General features: G+C 42.4%; 1 non-coding gene across 1 annotated transcript; it reads left to right on the forward strand.

Moving 5' to 3' along the window:
- Positions 1–3,711: 3,711 nt before the first annotated feature.
- Positions 3,712–3,783, forward strand: TRNAS-GGA (transfer RNA serine (anticodon GGA)). Its single transcript has one exon. It is a non-coding gene; the product is annotated as a tRNA-Ser (tRNA).
- The last annotated feature ends 10,800 nt before the right edge of the window (positions 3,784–14,583 follow it).

The raw sequence follows: 14,583 nt of genomic DNA on the forward strand, positions 1-14,583 counted from the left end.
GGACACTCAAACCACCAGAAAGTGCAGCACGAACACTCTCATACAGAAGCTGTGGTCCTAGCATTCTCCCAAGGTGAAGGTCACTGACTTTGCTCCCTCTGGCCTCATCATGGAGTTTCTAGGTTGACGCAAAACATGCAAAAAGTGTTTATTTTTAACAGAATTGACAGCATGGCAGCAACTTTAGTTTCTCTATGTAAATCTCTATGTGTTGTTGTTGTTCAGCTGCTCAGTCTTGGCTGGCTCTTTGGGAGCCGATGGACTGCAGCACGCCAGGCCTCCCTGTCCTTCACTGTCTCCTGGAGTTTGCTCAAACTCGTGTCCATTGAGTCGATGATGCCATCCAACCATCTCATCTTCTGTCGCCCCCTTCCCCTCCTGCCCTCAAGATTTGTTGTAAACTAATACTAAATGACAGGCTAGTTTAAAGAGTGCCTATGCCAATCCACCCTGTGCTCCCTCCACTCAAGGCTTTCTTTGGATGTGCAAAGTTAACAGAGATCCCCATGGCCGTTAAGAAGGAAAGGGGCTTCCTCCTTTCTCCCTGACAGAAGCTCCACTGCAATCCTGCTGCCCTTAGCGCAGGGCACTGCTAGTGTGGATTCCACTTTCCAGGGAGGTGGAGGGGCTTCCCTTTTTAACATCATCCAGGTTTTGTTCTCTCCTCTCTGTTTGCTGGCATAGGCACCCAGTGACTCAACCACGGCTGTATCTGTACTCGAATAGCCGGGGCATCTCTGTGCTGAGAATGGACCAGCTGCCTGCTCCTGCTGCTCTCCTGGGGTGCTCAGAGAGGGCCCTGGTCTTCAGCCGTAGTGGAAAAGCAAGCAGCTGCTCAACTGTTTGGAGTAGGCTGTGTAATTCGAATCCCACTGCTGCTTCTATTCCTGGAATGCAAATCTAAACACATCACCTTCTTACTGGGACAGGAAGAGCCTCCTGACACCCCCCTGAAAGACCCTTGGACTCAGCAGTGGGTTACAGAGACATTCAGGAGAGATCCAGATCTGTGCCACCAGCCTGTGCCAACCCTCACTACAGTCACCCAAGGCCTGGCCATGGCCCAGCAGCCCTTCTGCCAGCGGTTGTGGGTCTCCACTGCTCTGCATCATCTTTCCTTTGGCTAACATTTTCTTCTTACAGGGAAGCACTGAAACCCTACCTTTCTCCCAAGCAGTTGTCTAGGTCCCTTCCCTTCTCATGTGTATTCAGTTGGCACCCAGCTACCCCAGCCCCTGCAGTAGCCTACAGATGGGAATTGGCCAGGGTTGACCAGAAGCCCCCTTGGACTGCGGCAGGCTTGTGAGAAGCCTTGTGATTTTCATGTGCTTCTTCCAAATCACAGGTGTGCATCAGTACTAGCTTCCCATGATGCCTCTGCACAGTGTAGCTAGAACCTTTCTAAGGGACCCCTTGCAGCCCCAGCCTGGCATCAACACAGTACCCTCCAGCCGGAGCCCACAAGCTTCACAGCCCAGCCTGACACCCGATCTAGGCCCAGTGACTCAGCCTTTCTGATGTCATGTCTGCCCACTGGGGGCGCCTGCTGGCCTGACCGCCCCACCAGGGAGAAAGGAAGCCAGGAGGAGGCCATGACCTGAGGCCGACCCCCCTAGAGAGGCCAGCAGGGGAGCTGCCATCCTTTGAGGCTCCAGGGGGGATCCACGCTCTCTGGGATTAGTCAATTAAGTAAATATTACTCCTGGGTCATCTGGAAAGAAAATAACAAACAACGTGTTCTGCAAATGGAAAAGCTGGTCCTGCCAGCGACTGAGGAGCCAGGTGGGTCTCTGCCGGGCAGGCTCTCAATCAGAGAGGGTCATTAATATGCTAAAGATGCCGCAGCCAATCGGCTCCCATGGCGACCGTGCGCAGCCTTCATGAATAATCCATGTAGCACCTGGAGGCATGAAATTTTCAGAGGCAGCCCAGTCTGGAGCTGGGGGTGTGAAGAAGGGAGTCCCAGACACGCCTGGCCTGGGAAGGGCCCAGAGAAGAAGAGGGTGCAGCTGGGGCTGTGTCCCAGAGGCCAGGATGGACTTGCTGCGCAGAGGATCAGGAAATACTAAGACTGCAGCACTTCAGTCTGCTACAAATAAGAAGCTGAAGATGGAATTCCTCTTCTAAGAACAGCTCCGAGCCTGGTTCTCTAACAGGGGGAAAGAGATGCCCCTCACCAGCTCCCTCTAAGTACCAACTGCCCCCCATCACCACACCACAGTCTCCATCCCACGAGTCACCAGGATTCTGAACCAGCCCTTCTTAGACATCAGAAAACCAGCTATAACCTGTCAAGTGGGGGGGCAGAGACCCCGAACCCCCTCGCCCGCTGAGAGTTTTCCTTCCTCCCTTGTTGAACTTCTCTGAACCTCTACTTCGCCTTTTATAAAGTATGTAGTAGCTACCTACCCACTAAGCTGTGAGAATCAGACAGGATCTAATATAATTACTGATGGGGCACATTTTTTCAACATTAGGTAGTTCTCCTTTATCTTCCCATCTGTGACTCACAAAGTTGGACCTGCTTGCCAATTAAGCTCACCTCCCTCTTCCAAGAGGAAATTCTTTCCTTAATCAGAATTTTATTCCAGACCCAGACTGTTTATTGAGCAATCAGGTATGAAGGCTTTTAGGTGATTTACAAGTAGGAGGTGGTTGTTTCAAGAGTTAAAATATGAGCCTCTCACAAGTTGGAGTCTATTTATCACACGAATGAGTATTGTTATGTAAGTGTTTTGAGCTTTTATCTTCAGGTGTTGATTTAAATCACTCTCTAATTTACTCCCTTATGACAATGGAACCCCTTTGCTTTAATGATTCATTTGTTTTCTTCTTTGATCCATCTGACTTGATGTATTTTGATATTTCCTAGCTTGCATCTTTTGTTTACCTACTTCAGATTTTATAAACACAAGTCGCACAAGTTATCCCATAGATCGGCTTCAGTCAATTTCCAAAGGAATTTTAGTTTTGCATAGGACATCTCCCTCGACCCTTTTTGTTTTCCTTTTAAAGACTGGGATGCTGTTTTCAGAAATACTAAACTGAGGCACAAAATTATTTACAGTAGGATAGTTTCATAAGAAATGCATTCTGTTCAAATACCAAGTACAACCCATCTCCTAGAGTAAATGAAAATAAAAACAAAAATAAACAAATGAGGCCTAATTAAACTTTTGCACAGCAAAGATAACCATAAACAAGATGAAAAGATAACTCTCAGAATGGGAGAAAATATTTGCAAATGAAGCAATGGACAAGGGATTAATCTCCAAAATATACAAAGAGCTCCTGAAGCTCAATATAAAAAAATAACAAACAACCCAATCAAAAAGCAATCAGAAGACATAAATATATATTTCTCCAAAGAAGACATATAGATGGCCAAAAAACATATGAAAAGATGCTCAATATCACTAATTATTAAAGAAATGCAAATTAAAACTACAATAAGATATCACCTCACACTGATCAGAATGGCCATCATCGAAAAATTTATGAACTAATGCTGGAGAGGGCGTGGGGAAAAGAGAACTCTCTTACATGGCTGGTGGGAATGTAAATTGATACAGCCAAATACAAATATTAAAAGAAAAATTGCTTGCATGTGGGTGGGGGCCTGGAGTAGCAGTGGGTACGAGAATGGGGGCATTCTGGCTTGGAAATGCCCAAGGTTGCGTTTTTGGTTCATTGCTACCTACTATGAGGGCTTCTCTGGTGGCTCAGACGGTAAAGCATCTGCCTGGAATGCAGGAGACCCAGGTTCGATCCCTGGGTTGGGAAGATCCCCTCGAGAAGGAAATGGCAACCCACTCCAGTACTCTTGCCTGGAAAATTCCATGGACTGAGGAGCCTGGTAGGCTACAGTCCATGGAGTTGCAAAGAGTCAGACATGACTGAGCAACTTCACTTCACTTCACGTGCTTTCCCTCAGTTTCTTCAGCAATTTCTCCCCAAATTTAGGAAGATAAGATGGTCTTATAAGAGCCCTCGAGACCACTTCTCCCACCCCTGTAGGGAGGACTGTCCTTGCCTTTACTCTTTGCCAGGTTAGCCTCCTGAATATCCCCTCATCCTCAGCAAGCCTAACTTCTTCAGGACCTCCAGTGAGTAGATTATTCAAGGCATGGGTTTCCCACTCTGTCCCTCCCCAACCTCCTCTGAGGTCAGTGCATATTACCAGGAAGTGATGTGACTTCAGCTGGGGTATTCCCCTGTGCTCTCCAGGGTCCCTTGTGGCTGGCGGGGTCTTGACAACCTCAGGTGACTCAGCAGTGTCTACAGCCAAGGGGGAATTTGCTGATGGCCGTGTTTCTCTGTGCTGTACCTTTTCAACATTGTTCAGAGACCTTAGATCAGGCCTGTATCCCTGTGGACTGTTGAGATGGTGCTGTTGACAATCATAGTCATATTTTTAAGTGTAAAGAGACTACGTGCTTAATAAGGCTTCACTCATGGCTCAGCAGTAAAGAATCCACTTGTGATACAGGAGATGTGAGTTCTATCCCTGGGTTGGGAAGATCCCCTGGAGAAGGAAATGGCAACCCACTCCAGGATGCTTGTCTGGGAAATCCCATGGACAGAGGAACCTGGTGGGCTACAGTCTACAGGGTCACAAGAGTTGCAAATGACTTAGTGACTAAACCACCATCACCATGAACTTAATTCAAGAAGGTGAAAACTAGCCACCTGGAGGGAAGAAAACTTTTTTTGTTTTTTTTTAACTGAAAATGTGTTTGGTATCTAAATTAGTTGAAACGTTATGTGCATGCAAACCTGGACATGAATGCTTATAGTGGTTTTATTTATAATGGTCAAAGCTTGGAAGCAACCAAGATGCCTTCACTAGATCAATGAATAAATAAATTCATTCAGACAATGGAAGATTATTCAGTAATAAAAAGAAATGAGCTATCAAGTCAGGAAAAGATGTGGATAAACATAAATGCATATTGTCAAGACAAGAGAAACCATTCTGAAAAGATTACACATTGTATGACTTCAACCACATGACATCCTGGAAAAGGCAAAACTGTGGAGATGGTAAAAAGATCAGTGCTTTCCAGGAGTTTAGGAGTGGAGGAGAAGAGAGGAATGGAGAAGTGAGATGCAAGGGATTTTTAGATAAGTTAAACACTTTAAATGACATTATAACCATGGACACAGGGCTTTATGTACTTGTCAAAACCTATAGAATGCACACCACAAAGAGTAAACCCTAATATAAAGTGTGAACTTCAGATAATAATCTTTGGTTTATCAATTATAACAAATGTGCCATCTCAGTGTAAAATAAGAGTAGGGGAAACTGCAAGTGTGCGGCAGTGGAGGAGAGGGAGTATATGGGAACTCTGCATTTTCTGCCTAATTTTTGTATAAAACTCAAGATTTTCTAAGAAATAAGGTTTATTAATTTAAATTAAAAACTACATATTTGGGAGAATTTCCTGAAAATCCAGTGGTTAGGACTCTGTGCTTTTGCTGCTGGGCCAAGAAACAAAAATATATATATTTGGAGACCTTGAGTTGACCTCAGTGCAAACTAGACTGGAGAATAAATTATTAGAAACACATAAAACATCAGTTTGGAGCTAGAAATTTTCAATTTTTTAATTCCTTTTAACATATATGTATTAGTCACTCAGTCATTCCCGACTCTTTGTGACCCCATGGACTGTAGCTTGCCAACTCCTCTGTCTATGGGATTCTCCAGACAAGAATACTGGAGTGGGTTGCCAATCCCTTCTCCAGGGATCTTCCCAACCCGGGGACTGAACTCAGGTCTCCTGTATTACAGTCAGATCCTTTACCGTCTCAACCACCAGGGAAGCATTTTAACATAAACACTTTTCAAAATAACAAAAGGAAGACAAATCTCAGTATTTTGAACAAGTTGAACGATGACCCTCTTTACAAGATAGTTTTATCCTTTATAAGATGCATCAGACCACACTGAATTTCAAGTAGGTATCATGGAAATAGTCCTCAAAATCCATCAGACAAATGAAAGACAATTTCAGACATCATTAAATGATACTTTGGAGGAAGATTTGAATGTTCTGGAAAGTCTAGAGCTGCTTTCACAAGAAGCTGAAGGATGGGAAAGAGGAGTGAATGAAGTTGTTATATTGTAGAAAATACAGAACTCTCAAGAAATACTGTCTTTGGATGGATACTTGCAAAAAAGAAAAAAAAGTGGGGGGAGGGGAGAGTTCGAGCCACTGTTCTTAGAAAAGACTAAATGGATAGTGGGAACTTGAAAGTGGATATAATCAATGGTTCTGAAAAAGGAGACCTCCTAGAAGATGAATTCCAAAGAAACTGATTGATGTGGCTGAATTAAATATTATTTTAAAACTTTTAAACAGGAAAGAAATCAAACGTATATTAAATTAGCTGAAGAAGATGAATAATCAATGCACTTAAAGATCACATGAAAAATCTCCAAACTGAAAAAGATTCATCGTAGGAAGAAAACAAACAAACAAACAAACAAACAAAAAACAGAAAAGTAGAAGCAACTGGAAATTTCAATCATCACAGAAATTCATTAAGAACAAAAAATGAATTTTCACCACCTATCCCATTTAGACAGAACGTTTATGCTGTGAAGAAAAAGTTTTCCAGAGCAGATTGTATGTGAAGATCTGGATATCCACGAAATATACCAAAGCTCACTTAGCATACTTGAAGTCATCAGTGGCTGTTACTGAAGCCAACTTGCTTCCCATGAAAGAGATGCTTAGGATGATGGACTGGGAGTGGTGCTGACTGAGAGGTATCTGTTGTAGTTCAGTTGTTAAGTCATGTCTGCTCTCTGCTACCCCACTGACGACAGCACATCAGGCTCCTTTGTCCTCTGCTATCTCCTAGAGTTTGCTCAAACTCATGTCCATTGAGTGAGTGATGTCATCCACCATCTCATCCTTTGTTTCCCCATCTCCTCCTGCCCTCAATCTTGCCCTGCATCAGTCTTTTCCACTGAATCAACTTTTCCAAACAGGTGGCCAAGGTTTTGGAGTTTCAGCTTCATCAACAGTCCTTCCATGGAAAATTCAGGGTTGATTTCCTTTAGATTGACTGATTTGATCCCCTTGCTGTATAAGACTCTCAAGAGTCTTCTCCAACACCACAGTTCAAAAGCATCAATTCTTCGGGGCTCAGCCTTCTTTATAGTCCAACTCTCACAGTAGTCCCTACATGACTACTGGAAAAATTAGCATAAAAGATGAGAGTGAAAAAGTTGGCTTAAAGCTCAATATTCAGAAAACTAAGATCATGACATCCAGTCCTATCACTTCATGGCAAATAGATGGGGAAATGGTGGAAACAGTGGCTGACTTTATGTTTTGGAGCTCCAAAATTACTGCAGATGGTGACTCCAGCCATGAAATTAAAAGGTGCTTACTCTTTGGAAAGAAAGTTATGACAACCTAGACAGCATATTAAAAAGCAGAGACATTACTTTGCCAACAAGTTCCGTCTAGTCAAGGCTATCGTTTTACCAGTGGTCATGTATGGATGTGAGAGTTGGACTATGAAGAAAGCTGAGTGCCAAAGAATTGATGCTTTTGAACTGTGGTGTTGCAGAAGACTCTTGAGAGTCCCTTGAACTGCAAGGAGATCCAAGCAATCCATCCTAAAGGAAATCAGCCCTGGGTGTTCATTGGAAGGACTGATATTGAAGCTGAAACTCCAATAGTTTGGCCACCTGATGCGAAGAGATGACTCATTGGAAAAGACCCTGATGCTGGGAAAGGTTGAGGGCAGGAGAAAAAGGGGACAACAGAGGATGAGATGGTTGGATGGCATCAGCGACTCAATGGACATGAGTTTGGGTAGACTCCAGGAGTTGGTGATGGACAGGGAGTCCTGGTATGCTGCAGTCCTTGGGGTCGCAAAGAGTCAGTTAGACACGACTGAGTGACTGAACTGACTGACTAATACTTGATATTATAAATCGAGTGTTTAGCAGAAGCTGAGAGACCACTCAGGAGCCCTCAGGCTGGCCAGATTCTAGAGAAGGAGGGCATCTCTATGATTGGTCCTGATCCAGTGTCCTGCTCCTAGCGTGGACCAGGCACCTCACAACCTCTGTTAGGAGCTGATGCATCAGCTTCTCCGTGGGACTGAAAGAGAGCTCTTGCTGGTATTCCTGGCAATGGATGGGATTGGCTTGTTCTTTCAGTTAAGCCTGCCCTCTGAACAGGGTGCAGCTGGCCCAGGCTCTGACCCTTCACTCATCCCTTCGTCAGATGAGCCTGAGGACTCCTGGGGAAGAGCCCCTGAGAGGAGGACCCCAGCCCAGTGCTGCCAGCCCTGCCTCAGAATAAACTGCCCACAGTGACCATTCAAAAGTGACTGGAGAGGGCGAGGGTTGGATGATTTGGGAGAATGGCATTGAAACACGTGTATTATCATATGTGAAATGGATCCTCAGTCCAGGTTCGATGCATGGGACAGGGTACTCAGGGCTGGTGCACTGGGATGACCCAGAGAGATGGGATGGGGAGGGAGGTAGGGGGCAGTCAGGATGGGGAACACATATAAACCTGTGGTTGATTTATGTCAATGTATATGGCAAAACCACTACAATATTGTAAAGTAATTAGGCTCCAATTAAAATGAATAAATTTATTTTTTTTAAAGTGACTGATTCTTGCCCTGTTGAAGGAGGCACTCACCCCTTCCTCACCCTTTCCTCCCAGGCCTCAACATACAGTGGGGAGGCAATGCTGCCAGCCTGAGCCCCTTAGGAAAAGATGGATGACTGTCTTCCACTGAAAAGCTACTAAATATCCATTAAAGCCCTCGCTGTTCTAAATGGGAAAAAAAAAAAAACAACCCTTATTCCAGAAAGCAGGTTGAGGGCTAACGTATTTGGGTAGCCCTTCACCGAGGCTGTCTCATGGCTCAGAACACCTTCCACTGGTCAGATGAACTGTCTCTACACCCTAAAAACAGATGAGTCATCTTCATTTTGATCCCACATGCCAAGGAAACTGTTTCTGAAGATTCAAAACCAGGACAAAAGTACTTTCTTCCGCTACTAAATAATTTGATATTTTTCTTTCAGTTTTATTGCTATTAAGTGATTATACAACGCCATAAATGAAAATTTGACAGGATTATAGTTATTAAATAGCATTTTATAGATTATCTAACTATGACTCATCAGTTAATTTTTTCAGTTTAGCTTTTTTTAAGCAGCATCATTATAGTATTTGTATTGCTAACAGTCCACAGATAATCTGGAAACACAATTTTTTAAAAAAGTTTATTTGTTCTTGTAAGATAATTTTTTTCCCTCTGTTTAATTTTATTGTGCATGCATGGTAAGTCACTTTAATTATGTTCAATTCTGTGTGACGCTATGGACTGTAGCCCACCAGGCTCCTCTGTCCATGGGATCTCCAGGCAAGAATAATAGAGTGGGTTTCCACATCCTCTTCCAAGGGATTTTCCCGACTCAGGGATCAAACCCATGTCTCTTGAGTCTCTTGCATTGGCAGGCAGATTTTTTTAGCACTAGGGCAACCAGGAAAGCCCCATTTAATATTATTGCTATTATTTAAGTAATTATACAATACTTCAAATGGACTTGACAAGATTATAGAGTTGTGTTTTTATAAAACCTCATTTTGTAAGTGTATTAGGAAAATGGTTTCACCTTCTTTTATCTCCAGAGAATGTACATGTACCACTTTTGTAATTGTTGTTTAACAATATCTGTATTGATCTAAAAAACAGAAATATTATTCTTCTCTTAAAGTAGTTTAAAATTTTCTTTCATTTGGTTTCATTGTAGATAAGCAATTACATAATTACTCAGATGGAAACTCTATAGAATTATAATTCTTAGGATAGTACTTTACATTTTTATCTCCTTTAAACATGAATTTTGTGAGCAAATTATTTCCTTTTCCCCAATCTCATGATAATGTAGAGCATTTAAGTTTTGCTGTTTATAGTCTTCCGAACAGTGGCAGTAGTAAGAATTTGACAGGAGAGTTCCACAGTTAGAGAGATTTGAAACTGAGATTATTTCTGCATACCAAAACCTACATCTTGACTAATATATTTAACTTTATAAATTTGTGTTTTAAAAATACCTTGGGGAACACGGCATGTGTCTAAATATCCTTTGTTTCAATAATCGTTGTTTCACGTAGCTTTTAGAGATTCTGAGAAGTGGCCAGCTTTGCCTGTGTAACCCAGGTCTGGGAAGAAATTAGGCATTCACAGTGGGAACAACGCTATATCTCAGATTATTTCTTATGACACCTTTCTCTGGCCCCGTAACATGTACCCGTGTCCCCCAAGGTCAGTGTTTCATGGAGCACATTTAAGGAAAACAGTTGCAGGTATGGTGGAATCCTTGGGGTGTTTAACAGGGAATCTGAACTCGATTTACCATTTGAAGCCACACATGGCCACACTCTCCTGGTGCTAATCTCCATGGGGTTTCTGCTGAGAGGAAACCTTAATTTGCGCTGAAAAAGTCCCAGTTTGTGAATCAGTTTGTGTTTGACTCTTTGTCAGTTTGTATCTGACTCTTTGCAGCCCCACAGACTGTGGCATGCCAGGCTTCCCTGTCCTTCACTGTCTCCCAGAGTTTGCCCAGGTCCATGTCCATTCAGTCAGTGATGCTATCCAACCACCTCATCCTCTGCCACCTTCTTCTCCTTTTGCCCTCAATCTTTCCCAACATCAGGGTCTTGAATTAGGTTTATTTTAAGAAAAAATACCATTATTATGTAAATTATTTTATGTTATTTTTTGTCTTTCCAAGGGCTAATTAATGTTGCTACATTAAATTAACATAATTGTGTCAAAATGCTTAAATTCTCCTGTCATTTTTGCATTAGTACTCAGAACTTAATGACCCAATTCAGAACTACTAGTATTATTCTTAGGTAAGTGACAAAATTAAAACTAGAAACCAGATGTCTCACTGAGAATTAGGAAGCAATAATGTTTCAAAATCACTAATTATTGAATCTCTACTAGGTATCAGGCTCTGTAGAAAGACTTTTCAGGCTTTATTCAATTTATTTCTAAAAATATCAAGGTAAGTGACATTATTGCAATATTATAGGTGAAGAAATTGAAGTTTAGAAAGGTTAACTAGCTGGCCCAATGGCAGAGCAAGAATTTGAAGCCAAATGGTTTAGACTATAAAACCCATTCTCTTTTCATTTTGTCAAGCTGTCTCTAATCCAACAGTACTTTTATTGATTAAATATCTTCTCTTGTGTCACGTTTTATCTTCTTCTCTGCCAGGCACTTTCACATGCAAATAGGAGTCTCATTTAACCCCAGGGAAATACTGTGCAAATTGCTTTTTTAAAATAATTTACAGATAGGAAAACTGCAGCTCTGTGAGGGAGGGACAGTTCCCAAAGTCACATGACTTCTGTGGCAAAATCCAGGTACCACAACTTCACAATGAACCTGTGGCGGCATCACATTTTTTCTGTTTGTGTCTGTTCATCAGGGTGAGCTTCTTATTGTATTGTCAGTGACCTCAGCACATGGATAATCTCATATAGGGTGAAGATGAATTCATCATACATGTTCAGCCCAACGACTGAAAATAAGATATACATGGGACCTAGAAATCTCCTTCCAAAAATATCCAAGGGACTTCCCTGGTGGTCCAGTAGTTAAGAATCCACCTGCCAATGCAGGGGACTCTTTTCGATCCATGGTCTGGGAAGATTTCATGCACCATGGAGCAACTAAGCCCGAGCACCACAAGTACTGAAACCTGCATGCCCTGGAGCTCCTGCTCCACAAGAGAAAACACCACAATGAAAAGCCTGCGTACCACAAGGAAGAGTGGCCCCAGCTCGCCACAACCAAAACAGTCTGAGTGCAGCGATGAAGACCCAGCACAGCAACAAAATGAATGAATAAATACATCAATAATTTTTTTAAATATGTAAGCTCAAGATCATGTGCTAGGTAGCCCCTGCCTTCCAGACAGCTCCCGTGCATCTTTCCTTTGTTTCCCATCCGAGGAGGTTGCCCACATGGACACCATGAATCAGCCCTTGCAGCCTCTGGTTTTGCTTTGTCCAGCCCAGACCCAGGATGGTTGTTCCTTTTGCGCCTGCCATGAACATTGGAAAGAACATGAGTTTTGAGTTAGACACACACCTCATTGTCTTGTCTACAGTTAATGTTTACAGGCCAACCATGCACCAGGCAGTGTGTTGGTTCCATGGCTGTGAAATCAATTACTCACAGTCCCTGAACTCCATAAGCAATTTTTAATGTACATGTCTGTTCTAAGACACTTTAGTCATGTCTGACTCTTTGAGACCCTATGGACTATAGCCCACCAGCCTCCTCTGCCGATGGGATGATCCAGGCAAGAATACTGGAGCGGGTTGCTGTGCCCTCCTCCAGGGGATCTTTCCGACCCAGGGAAGGAACCCATGTCTTTTATGTCTCCTGCATTGGCAGGCAGTTTCTTTACCACTAGTGCCACCTGGGAAAGCCCTTGAATGTACACACTAGTATGTATAATAATAATAATAATAAAAAGAGCAAGTCTAATAATCCTAGTAGTGCATTTTACGTGACTCAGTAGATTCCAGATATCACTTCAATGGGATATCATCATGAGAATTATCAGAGGTATGTATCTCATTGTTTCATGCCAAGTCTTTACAACACGATATGTATTTTATACTTAGAACGCATGTCCGTTTGAGCCTTCTGCATTGAAGTGCTCCATGTGGTTTATGGCCATCAAGTAGGAGCACATGAGACTAATAGGGGAAGAAAAATGTAAAAGCAAACAAGTATAGTAATACCATCCTGTCCTGAGACAAAATGTGTGTCTTTCATGTACCAGTTCTTATATTCAACTGGTAAAGAGGAGGATAATAGAAACATAAGTTGGAACTTCCTTTGTTCATATATTGATACAATTACGTTCATAGTGATGCAGGTGGTGAGGGGCAAACTTACAATTAGGGGGAAAGCCTTAGCAATACATGAAGACTAAGACATATGCTCAGAGCTCTAGAATTGTCTTCCTCTAAGTGCAAGGGATGTGCACTTAGCTGGCTTCAAGCACTGCTCTATTTTCCATGTTGTTAAGCTCTCTTGTAAAACTCAAATACATTTTACAAATTGTTTTAAAAAATAATTGATGGAGAAGACCATGCCGATCTGAAGTAGCTGAAGCTGGGCTGTGTTAGAAATGAACATATTTAAGGGCTTGCATCTCAAGAGAAACCTCAATAAACCATCAGAATTAAAAAGGGCCTTTGACCATGCTACATAGTGAAAATTCCAAAGGAGACATAATTGTGTATGTGTGTCTTTACTAAGATCGCTGGAGTTGCTTTTTGATTTTTTATCTATTTATTTTTTATTTTTAGCGCTTTGGTTTGAAGCTTCATGAGTGTTGAGTTCTAGGACACCAGCAGCAACATAAACCATGGTATTTTTACTAATAGTGTTGTATAACAAGAACTTTTTTTCAGTAAATCCAGCCATGTTAGTGCAGAAACACCCGCATCTCAAGCATAACGGTAGAAAAGATATTGTTTTACCCGTAGGTCCAAATGTTCAGACAAGAGGACATGGTTCAGCTAACCTTGATCTGGGATCAAATCCTAGCTCTGTTGATGTCTACCTGAGTGGTAAGGACACATTTCCTCCCCTTTCTGACCCTCAATTTCCTGTCTATAATTATTTTCCTTGCAGGGCAGTACATCCTTTATGGGATAATAGTGAGAGCTAAATAGAAGTCAATGGGGCTCATGATTCTATGTAAATACTTGAGAAATGTGAGTTCTCCTCTGAGCCCCACACATATAAAAACTGTCACTGACTCACTGACCTCATAGGAAGAGCCCATGTCTTATGCACCTTCTTGTAGAATCTTTAACTCAACAGGGAAGTCCCATTTAGTCTATAATTCTGAGGAGTCAGAATACATTTGCCTTTGACGTCTAGCTCTACACACTCACCTTAGTTTGACTCTCTTTGATGATGCCAGAAAACAAAGCAAAGTTAAAACAAACAAACAAACAAACAAAAATACTGCTTCTCTAAGCAGATACTGGTGGCCTTCAGAAACGTGCTGCTATAACCCTTATGTGTAGACTTAGAATGAAAGTGCTCAAGTAGTAATAGGTACTGCTGCTCTTCTGCAGACAGCACATGGCAGGCACTCTGAGAGATCCTGGGTTTGGTTTGGTTTTGTTTTTAAATTTCAGTGAGTCAGATTTCATTATCATTAACTTCAATTTCTAATTCACCCTCAATAAATCAGTCAGCTCAAAACTCAAAAAAATGATGGAGAAGAACATAGAAATTGACCAATGACATGGGCTTTGGATGCTTTTAGAAGGTGCTCCAGTGGTTCTAGACTTTCCTTTGGAGAACGGACAACCATATGGAGGGGTCTCTAAAGCAGGAGAGCCTCAGAAATTGGCAGGGACATTCCACTGGCTGGGACCAAGGAGGCTGCCCTGCGGACCATCCTTTGTTGTCCCACCTATATTCAGCTATGTGTCTATAGCCTGTTGTGGGTGTCTCCCCTGCAGAAGGAAACAGTAA

This window comes from Ovis aries, chromosome 3, assembly GCF_016772045.2.
Source record: "Ovis aries strain OAR_USU_Benz2616 breed Rambouillet chromosome 3, ARS-UI_Ramb_v3.0, whole genome shotgun sequence".
In the NCBI taxonomy this organism is placed as follows: domain Eukaryota; kingdom Metazoa; phylum Chordata; class Mammalia; order Artiodactyla; family Bovidae; genus Ovis; species Ovis aries.